The following is a 22,016-nucleotide window of genomic DNA, read 5'->3' on the forward strand; positions in this document are numbered from 1 at the left end:
TATAAGAAACACACTTAAAAAAGATTTACATAGAGTTTAAATGAAAATGAAATAGACTTTATTATGCTTCAGGTAAACAAAAAAGCAAGCAGAACAATCATGATCATAGACAATGCAACAGAGAAAAAAAAGATATAGTCCAAAGGGATAAAAGGGAAAGTTATATCATGCTGAAAGGCATTATATATGATAATATAATATCAGTACTTAAGGTATTTGCACATAAAGGGAAAGTTAATCAAATTACAGAGAAAAATAGTCAGCAAAAGTAAAATGATTGAGAGTCTCAATTCTAAACAAATCTAACAAAACCTAAAGAACTCTAACAAAAAGATAAGAAAGATGTTAAGCACATAGTTAGGAAAAATAGAAATGATGGGTATCTGATTATTGCTGAAGTGGAATAGACAGGAATATACATACTTTAGTAGTTCAAGGCATTTTCACAAAAATTGAGCATATGGTGAGGCACAAAAATCTCATGAACATATTAAGCACATCCATTGCAGAGCACAATGTAACAAAAATTACAGTTATAAAAATTTCTTTAAGGAAAGTATTAAAACTTAAAGGGAAACTAAATAATTTAATCCCAAAGAACTGATAAGTTAAACAATGAATAATGTAAACAATGGATAATTTAATCAAGCAAAATAGAAACAATGGTACAGCATACCAAAATTTGGGGATTTATCCAAAGTAGGTGCAGGGTAAAAATTATCACTCTGAATACTTTCATTAACCAAAGAGAAAAAAGAATGAATTAAATGTGCAACTAAAATATCCAGAAAGACAAAAAAAATTAAATTAAATGTAATTATCATGAAAATTCTGAAAATCAAAGAGCAGATTAACAAGTATAAAATGAAAAAATGGGAGGTAGTGTCTTCAAAAACTAATAAAAATATAATCTTTTCAATAATTTTTTAAAGGAATATCAAATTGCCAATATTAAAAATGAAAAAGGAGACCACAACAATGAAGATAAAATCAAGGAAATTTTCAGAAATCATTTTATTCAATTGCCTGCCAACAGAACTACTAACTTAAATGAAATGATTGAATATTTATAAAAAATATAAAATATGTAGCTCACCAGAATAATAAACATAGTTTAAATACTCCAATCTCATGCAAAGAAATTAAATAACCCATAACTGAATTTTGAAAGATAAAAACACAAGGACAAGAGGATTTGTAAATTATCTATATAAAACATTCAAAAAACAATTAATTAAATAGTACGTAAGCTGTCAAGTCCTTCCCATGTTACCTCTGCGGCCTTGATACCTAAATCAGGGCAAAACAAAGCAAAAAGAGAAAACTATTGTCCCTGATAAATATAAACATTAAAACCCTGGATAAAATATTAATGAAGAGTTCATAGCAGTATACTTAAAAGATTATATCCTATGTCTTGGTTGGATTTATACTAGGACAACTGGGTTAGGAATATAGGGTTAAGAATATCAAGAAATATTTTTTTTAAAAGAGGAAGTTTGGTATAATGGATAGATAGTTAATCTTTAAGTCAGAAAGACCTGTGTTCAAATTGATTTCTGACTTGTACTATATTTGTGACCAGGAAAAAAATCACTTTATCACTCAATGTCTTAGGCACCTATCTAATATTCTTAAGTTCTTGACCTGCATTTTTTGAAGCTTCTTCATTTGGAATTCCCTAACTAATGATTTCATCAATTTGGCTATTATGCCTATAATGTAGTAGACTTATTAATTTTATGATCTCAACATCATATTAATAAATAAAGAACAAGTTTTTGACAAAACGCAATACCCATTTAAAAATATTTAAAAGCATAAAAATAAATGGTCCTTTCCTTAAACTAAGAATCATGATTATTTTTAACAAAGAAGCACTAGAAGCCTTTCCAAAAAGATCATGGGTAAGGCAAGGCGGTCCTTTAACATTACTGTTATTTGATATTGTCTTAACTATATCAGCTAGGTGACACAGTGGATAGAGTGCAGGGCCTGGAGTCAAGAAGACCCACCTTCCTGAGTTCAAATCCAGCCTTACCCACTTACTAGCTGTGTGACCATGGATAAGTCATTTACCCCTGTTTGTCACAGTTTCCTTATCTGTAAAGTAAACTGGACAAGAAAATGTCAAAGCACTCTAGTATCTTTGTCAAGAAAAATCCAGTGAGGTCATGAAGAGTCAGGCATGACTCAAAATGACTGAATAAATAAGTGTTTTAGAGATACTAGTTATAAAAATAAGACTAGAAAAATAAATTGAGAGAATGAACTTAAGCAAATGAGTAAAAGAATGATTGCTTTTTTTTGCAGATAATAAGATTATCTATTTAGAGAACTTCAAAGATTCAGTTAAAAACTAACTGAAACAATAACCAGCAAAGTAGCAGGACATAAATCATCAGTTTTTCTGTATATTACCAATAAACTTCAGCAGAAGAGATTTTAAAAAAAGAAATTCTATTCAAAATAAATAAAGATTGTATAAAATGTTGGGGAATTAACTTACCAAGACACATATTAATTATATGAATACAACCACAATAAAGTCTTTGTAGAAATATAAACAGACTTAATTGTATTGGTATCAATTGTCCATAGTTTGGTCATGCCAATATAATTTTTTAAAGGGCAATACTACTTAAATTAATTTACTTATTTGATTATTTTACTTTTCCAACAGAAAAGATTTTAGTTCATGAAGCTAGAAAAATAACAAATCATCAAGCATAACAGAAGATCAGAGTAATCTCAAATAACAAAAAGAAGGGACCTTAGGAGAATCATATTTCAAAGTTTTCTACAAAGCAGTCACTGTTGTAGAGAATTTTAGAGAAGTAAGAAAGACATTATTCAGTTAGTCAGTCAATCAGCATTTATTGTGTCTATAGCATTCAAGGCACTATGCTAAATGATGGAAATATTTTTTTTTAATCAAAAGCTAGTCCCTACTCTCAAGGAGCTCACAGTCTAATGGAGGAGACATGTAAATAATTATGTACAACAAGCTATAGAGAGAGGAGTTGTCTCCAAGAAAAAGCACTAAGATTAAAGATGACTGGGAAAGGCTTCTTGAAGAAGGTGAGACGATCTACAATTTGAAAAAAGACAGGGAAACTAGGAGGTGGATATGAGGGTTCCAGGCATGAAGAACAAACAGTGAAAACATTTAGGAGTTGGAACATGGAGTATTTTGTGTGAAGAAAAGCCAGGATCTCAGAGAATGTGGAGTGGAGTAAAGCATAAGAGGATTGGAAAGGTAGAAGAGGATTAGATTATAAAGGGCTTTAAAAGCCAAAGGAAGGATTTACATTTGAACTTAGAGACAATGGGGAGCCACTGATATTAAATAAGGAAACAACATCTCTAGATAGGGAAAAATTCTTAACTAAACTAGAAATAAAGAAGATAATAGGAGACTAAGCGGACAGTTTGATTATATAAAATTGAAAAGTATATGCACAAACAAAATCAATGAAATTAAAAGTTAAATAGGAAATCATTAACAGGGAAAAAAATTTAGCAGCAAATTTTTCTGTTAAAGGCCTGATATCCATGACATATAGGTAACTGATTCAAATACAAAAGAACAAAAGCCATTCCCTAATTTGTAAATGATTCAAAGACACGAAAAAGTAGTTCTCAAAAGAAGAGCAAGCTATGGACAAGCATATGAAATTTTTTCCGAAAGCCTTTCTCACAGCACTGTGAGGAAAGAGTTTTGCAACTGTCAAAGTGTTATAGAATACTTTCTAGACTGTCTTCTCTACTACAACAAATACTAAGCGGCATTGGATATTTTGATGGCTGTATGTGAGCTCATTCATGTGGGTCCTTCTTCAAATGATGCAGTTTCCAATCCATCCAAGCTTGCTCATTCTTTGCAGCTCTCTTCCCAAAAATCAGCAACACAGGGTCAACCCAATGTGCTGAGGGCTTTATTCTAGATCTCATGACATTGCATGGATACCAGTGAAGTATGCAGTCTATCCCTTGCTCTTGATAAAACATCAACCCATATTTTTTTTCTGGTCACAAATCTCTGATGACACCTCATGAACTGTGGTTATTTTTAGAAATATACCCATTACCACCATGCACCTCTCCTTTTACCCTTAGGTGACCTGAAATTTCAATTCTTTGACAGTTGTGGTACTTTGTGGTTCACATTCAGAATATGCAAATATTCTGAAGTAGAATAGTGACTTAGTAGATAAAGTAAAGGACTTGGAGTCAAGAAGACCTGAGTTCAAATCTTGTCTCAGATACTTACTAGTTATATGATCCTGGGAAAGTCACTTAACTTCCTTATATTTCAGTTTCTTCATCTCCAAAATGGAAATAATAATATCACCAACTCCACGAATTTCTGTAAGGATCAAATGAAATAATATTTATAAAATTCTTTGAAAACCTGAAAGCCCTATAAAAATATCATTACTTAGCCTATATCTGCCTCAGTTTCCTCATCTGTGAAATGGGGATAATAATAGCATCTACCTCCAGGTTTGTCATGAGGATCAACTTAAAGCACTAGCTATTACATACCTGAATAGATTTGTGAGCTCACAAATATTGATATGTCTCCAAAGATGCAGATCATAACTCATCCATGTCATCCCACAAATTCACCACAGGTACTTTCTCCTGATTCTGCAAGAATATCAATAGGGCTTGCAGGCTGTCAACCAGTTATCATCCCTCACTCTTGTCACTCAACCAGCCCATGTCTCTTGAGCATACATTTCTCTGATAACATTTGTTCTTCCTCAAAATTTTTTTTTTTATTGGTTACATGATGTAGCCCATTCCACCTCACCATGTTCCTCTCTATTTGGGGACTGGGTGATATTCATTTTTACTTATTCGGATACAGTAATGTTCTTCAACTCATAACCATATAACAGTACAATTAAAAACGATGATATTTAAAATGTACTGTTGTTTGGTGTTTTTTTGTTTTTTGCTTCTGGAAGAAGATGGAATCATTAAATTTCAAACAAGCAACTCAGTCCACTGTCCCATTGTCTACTTATACTATTTGTGTGTGTGTGTGTGTGTGTGTGTGTGTGTGTGTGTGTGTGTGTGTGTGAGAAAAAGAGAAGGGTGGAGGGGAGAGAGAGATGTAGGTAGATAGATAGATACACAGATAGACAGATAGATAGATAGATAGATAGATAGATAGATAGATAGATAGATAGATAGACAGATAGACAGATAGGCAGATAGATAGATAGACAAAATGATGACCAAGCTCTATAGATTTTCTATCTAGTTGCATGTCATAATTCATACAATGGATATTCTTCATGTATGGATGGCTATTTCAAAGTGTTTAAAGTGGTTACAGATCTTTTCCAGGAATCTATTCAGTTGGGGGAAGGGGATTGATATAATTAGCACGATGTCATCTGCAGAACAAAGAATCTAGAAAACCTGAACATCCGTAGGGAATCCCTCTTCAACTGTATCTTGCCCCAACACAGTGGCAAAAAAAAAAACAAGCTTTGGTAAATTGCCTTATGTTCTGGACTTACTCTGATATTTGTAATTAGAGAGTGATTGAACAAAGGTTTCTCTACTGGCACAATTTTCAATGAATCTTGAATAATTGTGATGCATAGTTGGGGAATGTTTTATTAGAAGAGAGTCTTTCAAGATGGCATTTTGCTTGATCCAAACAAATGCTTGTTTGTTTTAAATAACAACCAATGATGTCTTATATTTTCTATCTCTTTCAGCAAAGTCTGTGATGGGAAAGATGTAGTCAATGTGTAATAGCACTTGCAAAAGTCTTCCTGTTCTCACTAATACCCTCATCAAACATGACTTCAATGCAAGGTAGATGATTCTCATAAAAGTTCATGGAGATGGGAAATAAGGTTTGAAGACTGATAGAGATTGATATTCTTTCAATTGCCTTTCTTCGTATTAATAAGGAAGGTCTTGGAATATCTAGATTTATGGAATCTACCTCTCCTTTAGATACCTTTTAAAATTCATTGCTTCCTTGATCTCATAATCACTTCAACTAGAACCAATATCTATTCAGATTTAGTCAAAATCAAATGCTTTTCCTTTCTTTTCATATCCTAATTGTCATTTCTAAAAATAAACAAACAAGACTTTGAATCCAAGTGTCTTTGATGATGAGAGAAGATTTTATTATAAAAATCTTTGCTGATCATTTTTATTTTTCATTTATGTGTTGCCCTCTTTCCATTTTCATGCTTAAACACCCTGGGAGTCACTGCTTAGTTGGATCTCTTGCCAAGCTTTTATGAGATTGCTTTGTTTTTCACTTCTCTCCATTTTGTGAAGTGATATTGCTCCTAATTTTCCATTATCATTCATACGAAAAGATTTATATTTTAAACCAATGTTGCCCTTGGCTGCCATGTTTCTCTGTTTTGCAAGTAAGTCATGTTGCCTTACTAAGGAATATTGAGAGACTCTTTAGTTCTTCTTATTATGGCAATTTATTTATATCAGTCAAATCTCTTTATGAAATTGCTGTAGTTTATTATTTTTTCTTTCTTCCCTCTGTATTCTGTTTTTCATCATTAATAACTCACTTATCTCAAGATGGAATTTTGTTATTGTAGCCATATCCTTTTTCTCACTCTAGACTTTTTTTCTGAGGTTGTACTAATTTTTATCTTAACTCTAACAAGTTTATGTTATGACTACTTAGTGATAACGTATCCAAAAATTACTCTCCATCTGTAATGGGTTATTTCCAGTTTGCTAAAACATAATCAATAAGGCCCAGAGATGTAAAGAGATTTGCCCAAAGACACCCAGCTTCTAAATGGTAGAACCAGCAATGGAACCCAGGTCTCTGAAATGCCAGCCCAGCACCTTTTTTCATATACCCTTCTGCCTTTGCAAAGGACTCTGTTAATAATAGAAATATGCCTTTTAAGAAACAAAATAATTATGCAGAAACAACAGATGCTAATAATTTTCATTTCTGTGGGGAAGAAAATGATTAAGGTTTAACATAACGACAAAGCTACATTAGATGAGAACAGGGGGTGGCATAGATAACAGCAGACAGTGTATGTGTGATCTCAGCCCTTCTTTTCAGAAAGAACTTTCACACTGGGACCAGATCCTCAAGCATCAATCTATCTACTTCATATGTCAAAGTTGAACTCTGTCCAGGTTCCAGCATAAGATTCCAGAATAGATGTTAGGACTTGATATTTTCACCCAAATTTTCTTTTTCTCCATTTTAATCACAGAAACTGAGAATAATAACATCTTGGAACTAGAAGAGACCTAAAAGGTCATCAAGTCTAACATCTCAGCAGGGCAGAAAGCCTTTCTACAGCTTCACTGAAAGATTTTCATTTAGCCTTTTCTTATACCCCGTAGAGAAATAAACTCAATATTGTTCCGTGATTGGGCTGTACTCCATCCCAATAAATATTTTTCTCCCAGTAACTTCCCCCTCATCCCCACAAGCAACTAGGTGGTATGGTAGACAGAGCACCAAGCCTGGACTCAAGAAAACCGGAATTCAAATGTTGTCTTGGACGTTCGCTAGCTGTGTGATCCTGGGTAAGTCACTTAACCTTTCTGTCTGCCTCAGTTTTCTTAGCTGTAAAGTGAGGAAAATAATGGCATCTAACTCCCAGGTTTGTTGTAAGGATCAGACTAGATATTTGTAAAGCATGTAGCAAAATGCCTAGCACATAGTAAGCATTTAATAAATGTTTATTTCCCTCCCCCCCCCAAGTCTTCTTCTCTCCAGACTAAACATTCCTTCAATGACCCCCATATAGCGTGGTATTCTGGGCCTTTCAGTATCCTAGTTATCTTTCTTTGAAGAAATTCCAGCTTTTTCAATTTTCCTAAATTATGATATTCTAAATGTGAAGTAATATTCTCCAACCCAACAGGCTGACCAGCTGCATTCCCTTAAGAATGATATTCATAGGATTTTAGAACTTTAAGAGCCTTGGAACATAGATTTAAAACTGGAAAAGACCTTAGAACATCGACCTTTAGAACTTAGAGAATCCATAGAATATAAAATTTCAGAACATACACTGTTAGCCCTAAAAGCAATCTTAAAATATAAAATGTTGGAATATAAAACATAGTATGTTAGAGGTGAAAGAGACACTAGGTGTCATCTAATCATCTTCAAACAAAGAAACTGAATCTTGAAGAAAAGTCATTTTTCCCAGAGCGACAAGACTAGCTTGAGGCATAGTTTGGACTAGTACCTAGATCTCCTGACTCCCTTGTTAATGTTCCTTCTGCTACAATTAGAATGTACAGTGTGAACTATTTATATATCCTTCTGTGACTACTAATGAGGAAGTCTATCTGGAGAATGTTTAAAAAATGTCTCCCCCATGTTATGACTAATGGGAGACAGGCAGAGGCTTTGAATTTAAATATTGTTTTCCCTGTTGGATGGGTATGACAGTCCTGAGCGTAACAGGTTGCCATGGCTACCTTAATATAGGTCTCACGCCATATTAGTGTAGGGGTGTGGTGACGGGTAAGTTGGGGGAAGGGTGGGGGTGGTTAGTTCATTGGTATTGCAGTTGAATGCACTCCTTGCTATAAATAACAAGCTTCTCTTTGGAACTTGGGAAAGTTTGCCATTTTTCCTAGGACCACCCAACTTTCTGGGCATTGCCATACTAGATCCCTGCTGTAAGGAGCACACTTCTTGAAGGAATGTTAATATTCATTTCCAGTCCTATGTATATTAATTTCCTTCCAGTGTTATGCCCAAAAGGAATCGTTGTATTCCATTGCCCCAGGAATCACATTATGTCCAAGGGCACCAAAATATCACCCTGAAAACACATACCCTGTGAAGGAAAAGTTAACCTATGATCATATAACATCTGTTTTAACATTTTCTATGTTAAAGAATCCTCTGTCTCCATAAGCAGTGTGTTTCAGCATGGGATAATTCTAATTGTGAGAGCTTAGTATGAAGAATCCTGGAACAAAAATATTGAATGTTTGAAAGTGTGCCTTAGAATCTAGAATGTTAGAACATAAAACAGAATATTAGAGGCAGATGAGACTGGTTCTTACGCATCATGTGACCAGTTATATAGAAAAGACATTTTCTTCAAGCCTCACAACCTCTCGAGTCTCTCCATAATAAGAATGAATCATTCAAACTCTAATGAGGTAGCCCCACCCATACCCAATTAATTAACAGGAAAGAATGTTAATTACTAATCTTCATGTGCTTACTCATCAACCTCTCCCACCCTAGCTCCTCAGTGTTCTGGCTGCACTGCACACCCTCACTATAGACTTACAACAGAACTTTGGCCAACTCACTTATACAGTAGAGGTGGGAGTACAAGGAAGAATGTTCTGGCTAGGAAAGCAGCATCCCTGCTGTGCTTCAACAGTGCTCACCAGAAAATTAAGGAATAGAGGGAACTGGAGACATGATATCAGTGGAGGAGTAGGGGAAGCAAGGGATCTTCGAGACCTGAAGGAAAAGGGACTGTCATCCAACTAAGAGCATTTGTGTCTACTCATCAATCACTTGGGACAGAGACTGAGGATGATGAGTAGTGAATGTGGAAGGAGGTTAAGAGAGATTTGAGGTACTGCCCTCAGGGAAACCATCATCAAAGGTAAAGGTATGAGAAAGTAAGAAATAGGTAACTATAAAAAAAAAAGATTGAAATGACTGTCTCAAGAGAAAGAAAATTTACCTTGCACAGGCAGATAAACCAACAGGGAAGATATTAATAACAGAGGGAATATGTCCTCCAGATCATCAAAATGAGTCCAAACATCTCTGAATAAATATTCCAAGACAGAAAAATTCATGAGTACCTGCTGAGGCAGATAATCCTATTCACAAGAGAGCATGATACAATAGCATTATGTTCCCAAATCATTCAAGAGAGAAATAAGAATGGTGAAAGAGAATTTATGACCTATACAGCACAAATAATTGACAGAATAGAAAAATTTTAGTCCTCAGTGGCAAATCTCATGAAAGACACACACACATACACACACACACACACACACACACAAAATGGATAGAACCATATAACACAAAATATTAGAGATGAGACATGAGAACATGGGATCTTAGAATACAAAAAAATATATCAGAGCTTGAAGGGACTTTACAAATGATTTAATCCCATCCCATAATTTCAGATGAGGAACTGATGCTAAAAGGCTAAATGACTTATACAAAGTCATACAGATAATTGATGGCAAAACCAGAGCAAGAAACAAGTTCTTTTCACTCCCGGACAAATGTTCTTAACACTAGATTACTATATCTAATCATTATAAGCCATGTTATATAGCTCTCTTTGGACAATTTTTTCAGGAATGTGTCAAACAGATGCCCTTTTGAAAGGCATCAGTTATGCCCATGATTTTCAATTCTATCTAGCTCTTTTGTACATAATTCTGTACTTTTTATAGATCTCGGTTGGTTTTTAACTCCAACTCTCCATCAGTACCTTTTATCACCTATAGACTACAATTTAAATGTTGGGTATTCCCAAGTGTGTTGACAGCATGAAAATGATAGAATATGGCTAGTATTAGTCTTAATGATTGTGACTTATTTTTTGAGTAAGCACACTAATAGTAACAAATTGCTTGGTCATGCTATAGAAACCTAACTAATGGAACATCATTTATTCAATAGTGAAGACAACAATTTCCAGGATAGACACAGTTATGTTACCAGAAATATTCTAGACCAAGGCTCTAGTCCAAGTGCCACTAAGTCACTGTTTGTAGCTTTGATCAATTCATTCTCTATCTCTGAGTCTCAGTTTACTCTTTTGTAATATAAGGACTAAATAATCTCTAAGGTTTTTCCAGCTCTAGCATTCTGTTCAAACGTTCTATGTGCTAATGTCTCTCCCAGTGTTTACATTTTAGTTTATGTTCTAACAAACTATATAGTATAAAGTCCCTTGCACCTCTAACATTCTGCATCCTAATTCTAGCATCCTGTGTTATATGTTCCTTAGGTTCCTTCTAACCCTAACGTTCATAGAATCACAAAATCTCAAAGTTAGAAAGGATATCAGAGGTTCTAAACCCACCTATAACTGAATGCAAATGACTTCTTACAATGCCTCCAAAATATGGCTCTCCAGACTCTGCTTAAAGAATTCCAATGAAAGGGAACCCACTCCTTCTGAGGAGACTCATTTTTGCTTTTGAACAGATCTAATTTTGAGGGGTTTTTTTTCTTACATCAAGCCCAAATCAGTCTTTTTACATCTACCACCCTTTATGATCACTGTTCTAGACTGAACATTTCCAGTTCCTTAAAGCAATTCTGGTTACCATCCTCTGGCTACACTCTTTTTCAGTAATGCCTTTCATTTTATGATCATTCTATGTTCTAAAATCCCTGTTGCATAGCATATTGTAGAGATTCCAACCACACTTTTCACAGTTAACTCTATTGGAAATTTTGCATGCACTATGCCTTCCAAGCAAAGTCTTTAATCATGTCCTTAGAGATTTACCCTTTAATCGGCCTTCTTACTATGGGTTATTGACTGTCAGATGTTTAAGGGTTAGATGGATTATCTCCCTGCAATAAGCTAGAAAAACATAATTTTTCCAAAAGTCATTAACCTTTCTAGGAAAAGCAGATTTCTGCACTAATCTGAAACTCCACAGCTATTAGATATTTCTTCCTCTCAGCGGGAAGTCACAAACTTGCATTGATGAAATTGTAATCTTTTTCCATACTCTTCCAAAAAATTTAAAATCACTCTCACAAAGAGAAAAATCACTGTGAATTTATAATAATCGTAATAGCTCACCTTTATCTAATGGGGTTTTTTTGGTTTAGAGACAACCCTTGACTCAACATTCAGTGTAGGGAGAGGTAATGTTATTTATCCAAGGTCACACAGGTTAAAAATATCAGTGTCAAGATGGCTCCCTATCTGCAGGTTCAATGTTTTCCTATTATATTTCATGGATTCTTAATGAAGAATAGAGGGGAAACAAGACAGATCACTCAGCCATAAACACTTCCAATGACATCCATGCCAATGGCATGTCTCTGAAGCTCTCCTTCTCTGCCCCATGGAAAATTCAGCCCTCAAGAACCTTACAGATAACCTCCTTTTGGGCAAATGATCCCCTTCCTTACTGGTAGCAGAAGGTATATATTCTTACTCCTACATGTTCTAATATTGTGTTGGAAAATATGAATACTTTTCCACTATTTTCCACTCAGTCATGTATGACTGTATCGCTGTGTTTGCTTCAAGTTACCTGCATTTATCTTCTGTTTCATCCTTCTACTAAACCATTGCCTCCATAATGATGAAGACCCAGTCTTAGCTAAACTTTTATTTCTCTTAATGCCTAGCACTGTGTCCCATATATGGTAGGTCCTTTATAAATCTTTGTTTAATGGATGGATGGATAGATGTGTGGATGGTGGGTAGGTGGATGGATGGAATATGAATGATGTTGTTAAGAGTAAAGCTACCAAGAGGGAGGAGAAACTTAAAGGAGGTCTACAAAAAGCCATAGTAGTTATAGAACCAAGCAGTCCTCATGCAGGCAAGGAAGTTTATCATATCCCCTACACGCATTATGGAAAACAGTTTCTGTATGGTAGGTATTATCCAATGATAACCAGTAAAGATAGCCAACAAGCCCTATGGATATAGACTGGATGTGGTCTAAACACAATGACCCATTCCAGGGATTCAATGAATAACCAGTTACACAGTCTGAAGAGCAAGCTAAGAAATACAAGAGATTCTGGGAGATATGGGAGATCAGGTGGGGAAATTGGGTCTGTGTATGAAGGCAACAGGTCTAAAAGCAAAGGGGAAGAGGGTCCCCACAGGGAAGTGCAGGGCAGTGTCAGGAGAACATTGCTGAAGGCCCAGTGTTCTGATCAGACAATAGTAATAACTGGCTACAAGTAAAGAACCAACCCAAAGCAGTAACATTTTGTAAAGGTAGCATGCTGACCTTGCCCACTTTCTACACTCAGCTGAAAGTGAGCCGACAAAACTGTAGGCTCAGGCACAGCTCCCAGAAGTTGGCATCACCTCTGCTTATTACTTCACTCTAGGGCAACCAATTAGCACCCCAGGGAAAGAAAGTTAGCAGAGGTGGCAAACCCTTTGCAGGTGATCTGTCATTCTGATGCTCTCACCCTCCTGTGCCTTGTTGAGTATTGCCATGTGAATGCTATGCAATCAGTAGGTGGTGTATTCATTCTGGGCCTAGAAACAGAAGAGCTTTCTCTATCCACAGTTGTTGGAAATTTCCTTTCTCCTCATCCAATTATAGATCTTCCTTGGTTCCCATGTCACTACATGCAGTCCAAGACTCAAGTATTCTGTGTGGGTTTATCCATTGAGGTTAATAAGTCTGTGTTCATCTCCAGGAAAAAAAGGGGAAATCCAGGGACTGACCATAGCTGGCCAGCTCAAAGTGGTTATAAAACCTGAACTCAGCAAGTGTGTGATCATGTGCATTTCTGGGTATTCTTTGGTCTGTGCTATAGAGAATATCTAGGCAACTGTGAAAATAAGCAGATCCATCACAATTACTATCCAGAGGACAAATGGCTCACATAATCTATTGTACCTTACCCATGAACTTGAGGGACTGGGAACATAGCTAGGTTTGTATGCTGTAGATGACTAACAGCAGCTTCCTATGTATGGGCTAGAGGAAGGGAATTGTTCAGGTAGGATCAGTGCTGATGAATTGTGCAGGTACATATGTCTCAACCATCCAAATTCTTGCCACAATTACTTGTATAGTATGAGAAAGGGCAAAAAGCAATAGCCAATAAGGCTCAGAAGATTAAGGGATCTAGGGATCCTTCATATAACCTTCTGGCAGATTATGTGTAGTCCCTGACTATTGATCCCAGAGTATGGGTGATCAAGAGCTTATGTGATTTGTCTGTGTTCCTTTGGTATCTAGGTGGTTCTGAAGTCAGCTCCTGTGTTTTTCCAAAGGCTGGCATAAATCCCATCAAAAAGGAAAAGTGGAGCAATGATGTCATCTGTCAGAGATTATTTCTGTGAGCTACATATCTGACCTTCACCTGATGAGCGGAGTGTTTCATCATTAGTGCATGGCTACCAAGAACTGGGTGGCATTTGGAAGTGGTCCTCTGATCTTCAATAACTGTAAGCTTCATTTAACACTCATAACCTACCTCTCTGAATTCTTGAATAAGTGCCCATTGATCAATAATAACTATGTACCCTTTAAGAGAGAGAGAGGAGAGAGAGAGAGAGAAACAGAAAGAGAGAAGGGAGAGAGAAAGAGAAAAGGCAGATTAGATGGATGAATAGGTAGATAAACAGACAGACAGAGAGATTGGATAGATTAGATAGTTAGATAGATAGATAGATAGATAGATAGATAGATAGATAGATAGATAGATAGATAGATAGATAGATGGATGGATGGATGGATGGATGGATGGATGGATGGATGGATGGATGGATGGATGGATGGATGGATGGATGGATGGATAGACAGATAGATGGATAGATAGATGGATGGATAGATAGATAGATGGAGCATTTCTTAAGTGCTTACCATGTGTCAGGCATTCAACTAAGTGCTAGAGATACAAATACAAGCACGTACTGTAAATCATTGCCTTCAAGGAGTTAGCATTCTAGTAAGGGAGAACATTCCATAATGAAATGCTGGAAAGTGGGAAGGAGAGTAGGGGGACTCTCCTAGAAGCATGGTGAGGACATTATTGGGAGACCTGGAGCCATAGCAAGATAAGGAAAAGGCTGATCTATAAGACTCAGGAGACACAGGAATGGAGTTCATGTTTATGGTGGGTTGAAGATAGTAGTAGAATAGAGAAATAAGGAGACCCTAGACCCTAGCATCTTCATGATTCCTATTGTGCTGGAATCCCTCCCACCTTGTATGATTCCAAGAGCACCCAAAAGACTTCCCTGTAACTCTAAATTATATTTACCCCATCCTGCTTTCTGATGCCTGAAATTCTACCATTAGAGTACCTGAAAACTTTGATCCCTATTCAAATCTCAGTTCCCCAGATGGATCCAAGTGGAACACTGGTATCATTAAGGTCATTAAGAGCTGTTCTCATTTATGGATGTCTCAGTCATGATAAAGGATCTTACAGCAGGATGAAGTGGGGCTGAGAGATTGGAGGTAGCCTGGAACCTGGTGAGAATGGGAAAATACCAAAGGTGGGTAAAATAATCATAAAGAGGAAGCTGAGGGTATTTGTGGCAGTATGGTGTAGTAGGGGAATATCCAACCTTGAAACCAAGGAGAAATGAGTTTCAATCACCAAACTTCTTCATGCTCTGGGCAACTGTCTAAAATGACAGGTTGCTAAGAAGGTACCAACCTGAGTCAGTAGAGGATGTTTCCTCATCCCTACATCAGTGAAATCACAGGACCTTTATCCCTAATCCTAGTAATATATAAGCCTGGATAAATAAAGTCTGTGGAGGATTGTAGGTAAATTAGAGAGAAGAGATGAACTTTATCATTCCAAAAAATGATCCTTTCCTTGGCCTTTGTTAGTTAAAAGAATATTATATAAATATCACATTAACATTCAATTTTTAAATGTATATAGATGTGGGTTCTAATAATAACCCAAAAAAATCTCTTGTAGTTAAAAACAGAATAGGCTTCTCCTGCTCTCCTTCACCCTCCTCAAATACTGAGAAAAAGTTGGTAGAATGAAAATAACATTGGTCAGAAAGAAAATCTGGAGTCAAGCCCTGAATTTGCCACCAACTCCCAATGCAACCTTTGGAAAATTGCTAAATCCCTTTGGACCTGTACCCCTCCTTCATAATATTTGATTGGGGCAGTGTAGGGGATAGAGAAGCAGGACATTAGACCATTCCCAAGGTCCATTGCAGTTCTAACATTCTGTAGTACTTTCCTGTGTCCTTTCCAGCTCTAAAATTCTATGTTCTGATATCCTATGTTAACCATAAAGCTCTCTATAAATATTACTATCATTATTAACAAAATATTGTATCATTATTCATAATACTTTTATATTGTTATATGTATATATCACATATTATATCAATTATATTTATACTATGACAACAACAGTAATGTGATGACCAGTTGTAGACTCATTCTTCCCCAAGAGAGCTAGGATTTGGTTTTTACTATACCTTTCTGTCTGACTCCTGAAAAACCTCCTGGGGAATCATTCTCTCTAGGAAAAGCAAACTTCATAGGGACAATTCCGAAACTGAATATCTATCATCCTTAAAAAAAAATCAGGCAAGAGCAATCCATACTTACACAATCCGCTCAATACGGCTGGTTTGTGCCCAATGCTGACCCCTCAGAGAGAAGCATCTGAGATTCCTACAGGGATTCAAATTTCTAAATGAGCTATAGCCAATCTCCATCACTCAGGGGACCACACACACACCCATGATAAAAAAGAGCTAGAGACTGTGTTAATTTTTAAGACATTTCCACATCAAGTACATATATATATATTCCTCAAGGTTAATGGGTTTTTGATACACAATAATGGAACTCTCATTTACTATACATAGTCGAGTTCAATGCCGGCTTAATTTACATAATCATAAATTGCAGCTCAACTATCCTCAGCAGCTTGTTTTCTCTTTGATGAAAATGTATGTAGTAACTTTATTTGGGTCCAATCGCACATACACGGCATTTCTGCTGCATAAGAAAATAACATTTTAATTTAACTAGTGATTTTAGCTCATTATACTCAAATAGAAACACTGGATACAACACTGAGTGTGTTCTCTGTGTGTTTCTGAAGGCACTGTCCATTATTAACTTGTAAAAAAAAATTATTTTACAAATCTAATTGATTAATTGATTATAATTATTTTTTTATTTAATTATTTTAGCTGCCTACTGCCTAGAACCATCAAACACCTAGGATGAGAAGGTGCTCTGAACTTCAGGAAGATAGTAAGAATGGCAGGGGGGAAGAAGAAAAGACAGGCATCACAAAGATTCCCAGAGGAAATTGTTGAGGATTATGAGATATGAGGAAAGAAAGCATGTCCTCCTAATGAAATTTTCCACTGACCAAAGCAATGATAATCCCATCCAGTGACCAAAAACTCTCCATGTCTACCAGAATTTGTAAATAGTAAAAATTCTATGTCTTTTTATTCCTATTACACTGTAATCCCACTATAACTAGTGATCATGTACTTGTATCTTCAGTCCCTAGGTACTTCAAAAATATTTACCGATTAGTTGATTCCATTGCTTTTCGTACTTGAAAAAACACTTTCACATACATTATTCTCATTTGCCTTTCACAACAATTAAGAGAAATAAATAATTCAAGTATTACTGGCCCTATTTGGAGGTTAGAAGACTAACGATAAAGAGGGAGGCCCAGCGATAGAGAAGTTAGATGATGGAGCGTATTTGATATTTTGTCCTCAGAGCCAAGTTTTGGGAATGACACTGATAAGCTGGAGAGTCTTCACAGGAGAATAGCTGGCATAATAAAGGGCCTTAAGACCTTGTAAAATGGGGATTGCTTGAAAGGACTGAAAATGTTTACTCTGGAGTGGAGAAGACTTAGAGAAGATATGCTGATAATCTTCAGGTATCTATCTAAAGGACTGTCTCCTGGAGAAGAGAGCAGACTTGGCTGCTTGACCCAAGAAGGCAAAAGCAGGAGTAGTAGGTAGAAGCAGCTGAGAGGAATATTTAAGACTATGTAACTGTAAGGAGACACCCAGTGATAGCTCATTTGTCTGGCTCATCACCCTGCTTCACTGAATAGTCTGACTCAGCATTTACTTGTCCAGAGTGTATCTGACTTCCAAGTCTCAAGAGAGGCAGCTGCTACCTTGTAGCTCCCTTTTAAGATTATAGCTGCTCGTTTACCTATGACAGACTATTAAACATCAGAGTGAATGGAGAGCAGACAGCATGGTCTATTTCAGTGATTTGCATAGGAAGAATTGGAGAACTTTTATGTTAATAAATGAGGAAATATGGACACCAGAACTGTTCTATGATTAGGGCACAAATGTAATTTACCTGATTACAGACAGAAGATGAGAAGTTGTTTACTAACCATAAACTAAGATAGGAGGTCCTTATAAAACCCAGCTGATGTATCAAGAAAGATTAGAAAGAAAAAGAGAGAGATGAACAAATTGTTCAGAACTATATCAAAAAGATACTGTTGTTACTCAGCAGACTGGTTAGCCAAATACCGACGGGATGGTGTATTTTCATCTTCAAAACAAGAATCTGGAAACTGAATTTCCATTTTTCATTTATATAATTGGAGACCTCTGAGAATGAATGAGCTCCATGTCTCAACCTTGATATGAATTACACAGCCCTCTTCTCTCTCCATATTCTCCTCTTCCACATCTCTCCTCCTCCCAGCTTTCTCTTCTGAGACCTGCTAGCTTCAAGGAGAGCTAACATACTGGAGACATAGGGGGATGAAGACAACCTCGACACCACTTCTTGAACACAAAATCACGATTGCTAAAACACTGGAGCTTACTTATACTCACCATTGTATCTCTCCATAGTCCTTTAAGTGATCTGAAAGGGGAAGGTATTAGCATTGGGGGGAAGGCAGAGCAAAGATCTCTTGAAGGTGAGATGTGAGCTGAGTCCTGAAAGAAGTCATAGAAACCAAAAAGTAGAGGTGAAGGGACAGTGCATTCCAGGGATGCGAGACAGCCAGTACAAAGGTACAGATGGAATATCATGTTTGAAAACTTATAATGAGGACAGTGTAGCTGGATCATAGAGCTTGTGTAGAAAGGAATAAGAAGACTGGAAAAGGAGGAAGGAACTGGGTTGTGATGAACTTAAATGTCAGAGGACTGATCCTAGAGGTAATAGGTAGCCACTGGAGCTCCTTAAGAGGAGGGGTGAAATAGAGTCAGACTGCTCTTTGGCAGATGAGTGGAGAGTGGATTGGAATGAGGAATGACCTGAAACAGGGAAACCATGAGTGGAGAATGGATTTGAAAGAGGAGAGATTAGAAGTAAGGAAACTATTTAAAAGTTTGAGATCATTGAAAGTCCTGCAGTTTCCCAAAGTGAATCCACTTAACCCTTCCTCTTATTTAAACTTGGGGCTCACCTTACTAGGTGAATTTTTTTCAACCATGGCAACTTATCAAAACCATATACTTTGATATCAATAGGTTGTGATATGCAGTGATGAATGAAGACTCCACACCACTGAAATGTCAGAACCTAAAAGGGTTAATCACCAACCATAAATAAATATTGTTAACCCTGAACTAAGAGTCACAAGGGCAGCTGGGTGATGCAGTGGACTCAAGAACTGAATTCAAATCTGTGTGACCCTGAGAAAGTCACTTGACCTTGTTTGCCTCAGTTTCCTCATCTGTAAAATGGACTGGAGAAGAAAATAAACCACTCCAGGATCTTTGCCAAGAAAACCCCAGATGTGTCACAGTCCGACACTAGAGAACAACAAGTTTTACAAAGGGTTGTTCTTATGGTCATTACCATAAGCTTCCAAAGTCAGAAAACACCTTAGCTCATCTAGTCAAAGCCTACACCTCTTTTCACTATACTATCCTGTGTCTTGCCCAAGTTCTCATTTTTCCTGCTCAATATCCCTACAAAGCCTCATCTTTTAGTATCTCAGAAGTGCTTTTAATACAGACTCAGGATCATAGCATTTAGAGTTGGAAAGGGTCTGGAAGGCCATATGATCTGATGCTCTTATTGATTGGGGAATTTAAGTCTAAAGAGAGTATATATGAGTTAGGATTCAGAGACTTCTAAATGCACAAACTGGAAAAGACTTTAAAGATCATAACATTGCAATATCTGTCTTAGTCCAACACATTTGGAGTACTGTATTCAGTTCTGTGTGCTGCAGAGACAAAAGGGCATTGTTGGGCTAGAAAAAATCCAGTGAAGGACAAGCCAGGTGAGAATCACTTCATACGATCAATAGCATTTGGGCTGGAGAAGAAAAGACTCATGGGACATATAATAGTTGTCTCCAGGAGTGTACAGGAGTGAGTTCCAACCAGCCACCAAGAACTAAGTGCTAAATGTTAGGGTGAGCATTTGCACCTCAGTACTTGGTGAACAGTATGATCAGGTCTTGATTTGTTATTTCTTTGGTTGTCTAGATGTAAGCAAGTGGTAGAGAGAATGTCAATAATGCGGAAAAACCTAGAAGTGTGTCCCATGTACTTTTTGTTCAGAGTGCTGGTTATTAAACATTTACCAGTATATCTTTGACCATCTCCAAGTACCTGAAAAGTTATCATTTGCAAAAGGGATTCAACTTATTCTGTTTAGCTACAGAGAACAGAACATGAAGCAATGGATGAAAACTATAAGGAAGAAATTTTGCTCTCCATAAAAGGAAAAATTTCTGTAAAATAAAGCTATCTCAAAACGAAATGGATTGATTCTTGCAGTAATGAGCACCCCCTCATTGGCGGTCCTCAAGAACAGTCAAGTCAGGGGTGTCACATTAGAAATTCTTTTGAGGAAAAAAGCTGCTCTCATTAGGAAAATGAGATATCTATTGAGCTCCCTTCCAACTTGGAAATTCATTGATTCAGTGTTCTAACCCAATTTCATCTACTAAATAGACATCTAGGATATCCAATCAAGGATTTTGATATGGTCGTACACTGGCCTTGCTCTCTGAAGCCTAATCTTGAGAATGGGGCTGGAAGAGGGCCTTAGAAATTATCTGATTCAATTCCAAAACTGAGACCCAGAAAGAAGTGATTTGTCCAAGGTGACCCAATTAGTCAAGAGAAGAGAAAGGAAGCAAAGCCAGATTTTCTAATAATAATGATAATAAATTATATATACTGCAAAACTGAAGGTTAAGTGAAGGGCAAAACAAGCCCAGAGTCAGACATGTTGTTTTTCATTGTCTTTTCCATTTACAGCTCTAGCCGTCAGGGGAGAAGCAGTCACAAATCACTGACTCCAGCCAGTGCCTCTGTCCAGGGTTTCAGCAACTTTCAACAGAATGAAGTGTTAAAAGCTAAAGTCAAGATAGCCCAGCTAGTCTGTCAATATTGTACTTACTGACACATCTTCCACCATCAGGGAGCTCATGAAAACTTGGGGTATTTTCTCTGCTAATCAAGGGTCCACCCATAACCTGAGCTCTGTGACTTGTAGGTCCCATCTGCGTGCAACATCTCCAAGAGAAGACGGAGATTACATTATGGAAAAATTGGTCAGATCCAATTGCTTAGGGCAGGGAGGTAGATTTTATGCTCTTACTGATGACAGCAACATTGGCTTGCAGGTTTGTGCAGCAGCTGGAAGGAAAAAGTGATTTCCCCAGATAGTCAGGAGGCTGAGACAAGAAGGAACACTTCTCTTGGTCTTGTGGTCTCATCACACTGGGTCGTGCCCTTTAGCAAATCTCGCCTCCCTCTCTGCAGCTCTACACAGACCAGAAAGGCTCCAAAAGGCTTTGAGTTAGCAGGATTTATCATGACCAATTTACAGACTCGGGGAAACTCGAACATCAGGAAGAGGAACAAGACCCTGCCATTGTGGAAACAGGCAAAGGTTGCAGTGGTAATAACTCAGATTTATTTAGGATTTTGTATGGAATCTGTGATTTTCATTGGTGTCAGCAGCCTCTAAGGATAGAACTCCCTCTGCCAATGCATATAAGCACCTGCTCCACAATTTAAAGTTGCAGAGAATTAACTGTATCACTGAGAGTTTAACTAGTTCAGGGTTATACAGTCAGCACATCAAAGGTGGAACTTGAACTCAGATCTTCTTTACTCTAGGACAAGCTCTCTGTCTACTAGGCTATGTTGACCCACTGTTATTATACCCATCTTACAGATGAAGAAACAGACTCAGAGAGGTGATATACTTTCCCCAGAGTCTGACAGCCAGATGGTGCCTAGCAAGGATGAGAACTCAGATCTCCAAACTATGAGTTCATTCAGGATATGTAAAGAGACTGGGCTTGTGATTTCACT

General features: G+C 36.9%; 1 long non-coding RNA gene across 1 annotated transcript in view; it reads right to left on the reverse strand.

Moving 5' to 3' along the window:
- LOC140521187 (uncharacterized) overlaps window positions 1-22,016 on the reverse strand; it is a 195,434-nt gene that overhangs the window by 95,269 nt on the left and 78,149 nt on the right. Inside the window, exon 2 of the long non-coding RNA XR_011972826.1 lies at window positions 4,274-4,369. This is a non-coding gene — a long non-coding RNA (uncharacterized lncRNA). The remainder of the gene's footprint in view (window positions 1-4,273; window positions 4,370-22,016) is intronic.

This window comes from Notamacropus eugenii, chromosome 1 (genome assembly GCF_028372415.1).
Source record: "Notamacropus eugenii isolate mMacEug1 chromosome 1, mMacEug1.pri_v2, whole genome shotgun sequence".
NCBI lineage: Eukaryota > Metazoa > Chordata > Mammalia > Diprotodontia > Macropodidae > Notamacropus > Notamacropus eugenii.